At 36.9% G+C, this 4,776-nt stretch overlaps 1 pseudogene; it reads right to left on the bottom strand.

The window, feature by feature from the left end:
- Window positions 1-1,368: 1,368 nt before the first annotated feature.
- LOC110295878 lies at window positions 1,369-2,904 on the bottom strand (annotated as a pseudogene).
- Between the last annotated feature and the right edge of the window lie 1,872 nt (window positions 2,905-4,776).

The raw sequence follows: 4,776 nt of genomic DNA, 5'->3' as shown, positions 1-4,776 counted from the left end.
GGTCAACTCAACTGCAAGGAAAAGGCAGCAGAGAGTTCTGATAGGTTGCAACAGTCATAGAAAAATGAAGTACTTAACAGGAAATATTACCATGTCACTACAATCTTATTTGTAACAAACAAAATCAACTAATCATAAAATTTGCAATTCAATCATTTTAAAAATAAATTCAATAAATACATGTACACCATATTAATCATGTTGGATTATGCTAAGTCCTAGTCTAAGTGCTGTTAGTAAGCATATATGTTTCAAGAAAAAAGAATTAAGATAACTTCTCCTTTCAGAATTCCTGAGTATCATCAGGGAAAAGGAATAACAAAGAGTTAAACAAAACAACAATAATACAGAAGACAGCACAAAAATAGGCTTTTAGTTTATTATCTTTGTTGTTTTAAAGCAGATGACTATGGGGACAGATACATAAGTACTTCAATAAAACTATAAACATGATTTTAAAGCATGTTTCTTTTTAACAAGGTGTTTTGACTAAATAAGGCTACCGGAATGACAATGTCAGACATAGTAAATCCACCATCTTATAGGTATAATATGTTTATTTCAAAGACTAATTATTAATATGAAAAAGGAAAACGGTTTGGTAAATGTGCTATTGTATAGCAATTTGATGAGGTCTAAAGGGTGAAACCAGTATCATCAAAGAATGTGGGTTCTCCTTGTGAGCCACCTGCTAACTAATTTCCCTTTCACTTTGCATGTTACATAGTGAAAACAGAAAAATCTTAAGAGCACTTCAGTTCCACAATGGTGGATTTAAGCTTCTAAAGAAAGCTGTAAATGGCTCACAATTACATAATGCTTGATAATATACATTCAACCAAAGTATATCTATTTTTTTACAAGCAGGAAAAAAATGAAGATAATTTTCTGCTTAAAACAAACAAAAAAACAGTAAACAAAACAACAGGGTTTATCCCTTCTGGACAGACTGCCTAAGCAAAGAACAACCAACAATAATCCATTTAGAATTGCATGCTTTTACTCAACTTTTAAGACCGATGCACACAGCTATTCATGGGCTTTATAAATAATGATACTAAACAGAAAAAGATCATGTGGGTTCCTTCTCTGTTCATAAATCCCAGCAATAAAATAATTCAAAACCACTAAAGTACACACCTATACATCATTTCAAGTATAACAAGGAACATTCAAAGCTGCATTTACATTTATATTTACATTTCCACTACAGACCCAGAAAATGTCGCTTGCTTTTAGAAAAGTGTGCAATATAAAAACTAGTGAGTTTTGTTTGTCCCATAATACAACAGTACTTGTCTCTGCTTCTAGGACATTGACTCCAGGCCTGGCCAGCAAACTAGGATCTCAAAAACCACAGTTTGTAAATCATACAATATTGATTCCACCTCTAGAAAATGTGAGGGTCATCTTGTTATAGAAGAGCCACTGAGATTTGGTTGATTGCCTTTAACCAGAGCTTTTCAGTTCCTTCTCACAAGCTATGATAGGAGCTATGTGTGCTGCTATCCACTTGAGTGTGATGAACTACATAAAACATGAGGTCTATGCTTATAACAATCTGTAAACAAAAGGCAGAATATCCACTAACACTGTTCTGCAATGACATCCTCTGTTTTCCGTAGTGTGTTACTACCAAAATAAGAATTCAGAAGCTGAGTCAGAAGCAGTCCAAGTCAAGATGCCATCAGATAGTTGGGTAAGAACATCAGTAGTAGAAAACAACTCATTCTGAAGCCCATAAAGCATAGGAATCAGCTGGGCCAGCGCCCCCACTTTCAGACCATTTCCTCCCTCTATGATGTCAATGATAGCACTCATTTTGTAGCTGCTTTGGATCCTGGAAGCTACTTGTAGACCATATGAGAGATGAATTTTCCATTGAGGAAGCCCAGCACCATGAGCCCCATGCCTAGCATGAAGATGTACAGGTATCCAGCTACCACATTAATTACAATGTAGCCCCAGCAAGAGAGGAAGGAGACCATGATGAAGCCCATGACAAAGAACAGGACACTGAGCAGCTGAGCAGCAATTCCAGGCTCTCCACTCAGAGCAGAAAGGTACTGCAGGTAGCAGCAGGCCAGGGCCAGGGAAGCAAGCACAGAGGTGGCAGCATGTACACCAGAACTAGGCTCCAGCACCAATAGGTGCTACAGAGGCAGCAGCAATGCCAGTTTTTCACCTCTGCAACCAGACCACCTGTCTGCTGGCACTCCCAGAACAACCATCATTGCCCCAGCCAGCAAGTCCATGGCTGCAGGCAGACCTTGGCATTCCAGGCAGGAGCTGAGCAGTAGCATGGTGCCTTAATAGAATTCGATTACTTACCATAATCCTTTATGTTCCTTCCTTCCACCCCTTCTAGGTCCCATCCCTTAGAACACACCACCAAGGTTCTCTCTATTAATATATATTTGATGTGTTAAAAATGTTATTTGTGGCTATGTGTATAAAATACACACTCAGAGGAATGATTCTAAAAGTAGAGTCTAAAACAAAAATCTACCTATTTTGAGAATGATCAACGGCAAAATTGTCCTTTATACTTAGTATTTGAAATAAAAATTATTCACTTAAATATTATGAAAGATATTATCTTTCATAAATTTTATTATCAATTATGTACAAGTGTATACAAATAAATTATGGTAAGACTTAGAGATGAGCAATGTATTGTATTTTTATCTCACGTCTCATCAAAGACCATATTCATACTATGAAGAATAGTTAAAGATTATGGAGATTCACCTTTCTACAGCTAATGAGTATGCTCTCTGAGTCTATGAATGCATCAAACATTGCTTTAGGAATAAAATATGTATCAAAAATATTCATCCAGTACTTTAGAGAGTGATGAATGTCCCTGATTTTCAAACTCAAGTTGATGTTAAAAATGATCATTTCTCGTGTTTGCATTTCTTTGCACTTCTGAGAAGCAGCTGATGCCATAAGCAGAAATGCTAATATTCTATGAGAACAGCTGTTGTTACAGTATTTCCCAGGACTAGCCGCTTGTTGGAAGATTAAATCTTGCTATAAGGATCCCATTTTATCTTAGAATTCTCTCAATTTCACAAACTCAGAAATTTTGAGTAGGTGAAATGAAATTGTGACAAGCAACCTCAGCTTGCCTATGTCTCTGAACTTAAAAAAAAATCCTTTGAATTCTCTGGTCTGTTATATACCTCCATTAATAGTGAGTTAACATTATGCTCTATAGTGGAAGTCATGAAGATATCTAATATGCAGAATATAATAATTTTAAAAATCCAAAATTGAAAAAAAATCATAGTAGAGGAAATCACCCCAGTCCTTACTATTGTTAAAGTTCTGACTTACTTTTGATGATGTATATATTATTCAAGCACATTTGACATCCTATGATGATTGAGAGTTTTGCAGGATATTATAGCTTGGGTTGGAATTTGTGTTCTCTTTGGGTATTCATGACCTCTGTCCAGGCTCTTCTGGCTTTTAGGTTCTCTGTTGAGAAATCTGGTATAATTTGTATAGGTCTGCCTTTATATGTTACTTGGCCCTTTTCCATTATAGCTTTTAATATTCTTTCTTTGTTGTGGGCATTCATTGTTTTGATTATTATGTGAAGAGAAGATTTTCTTTTGTGGTCCAATCTATTTGGTGTTCTATAGGCTTCCTGGATATTTATGGCCACCTATTTCTCTAGGTTGGGGAAGTTTTCATCTATGATTTTCTTAAAGATGTTTTAGGGCCCTTTGAGCTGATCTCTCTCTTCTATTCTTATTATTTTTAGGTTTGGTCATTTCAATGTGTCCTGGATTTCCTGAATGATTTGGGTAAGGAGTTTGTTGTTGTTGTTTTGAATTTTCTTAGACTGTTGTGTCAATCTTTTCTATGTTATCTTCGACCAGAGATTCTCTTTTCTATCTCTTGTATTCTGTTGGTGATGCTTACATCTGTAATACCTGACCTCTTTCCTAGGTTTTCCATTTCCAGAGTTGCCTCCATTTTTTATTTCTTTGTTATTTCTACTTCTACTTTTAGGTCTTGGACAGTCTTATTCAATTCTTTCACCTGTTTGATTGTGTTTTCCTATACTTATTTAAGGGACTTATATTTCCTTCTTCTTCTTCTTTTTGGTTTTTCGAGACAGAGTTTCTCTGTATAGCTTTGGCTGTCCTGGAACTCACTCTGTAGGCCAGGCTGACCTCGAACTCAGAAATTTGCCTACCTCTGCCTCCCAAGTGCTGGGATTAAAAGTGTGTGCCACTACACCTGGCTGTATGTTTCTTCTTTACTGGCTTCTACCTGTTTACCTGTGTTTTTCTATATTTCTTTCAGTAAGTTATTTATATGCTCCTTAAAGGACTCTATTATCTTCATGAGATAAGATTTTAGGTCAGCATCTTGATTTTCAGGTGTACTGGTATACTCAAGGCTTACCATAGTGGGAGAACTGGGTTCTGATTATGCCTGAGTATATTGACTTTTGTTGTTTATGTTCTTATTCTTGCCTCTTGCCATCTGGTTATCCCTGGTGTTTTCTGGACTGGGTGTCACTGTCTGGAGCCTGCCTCCTCTTTTGTCCCGGGATTTCTTCAGGTCTCCTGGTAGGCCTTTGGCCCTGGCTGTGGCAGACCTCCTGACAGGATTTCGGACTGTGGAGTCTTCAGAGGGGAAGAAAAGCTGCTAATTTCTAACCTTGGATACATCAGATCTCCTGAGCATCTTTAAGATTGTTGAGAACAATTAAGCTGTTGCCCTGTGTGTAGCTGTCCCCAGTATTGCAGTAAA

This window comes from Mus caroli, chromosome 1, assembly GCF_900094665.2.
Source record: "Mus caroli chromosome 1, CAROLI_EIJ_v1.1, whole genome shotgun sequence".
NCBI lineage: Eukaryota > Metazoa > Chordata > Mammalia > Rodentia > Muridae > Mus > Mus caroli.
Note: the sequence above shows the minus strand (reverse complement) of the source record. Positions and strands in the feature narration are given on the sequence as shown.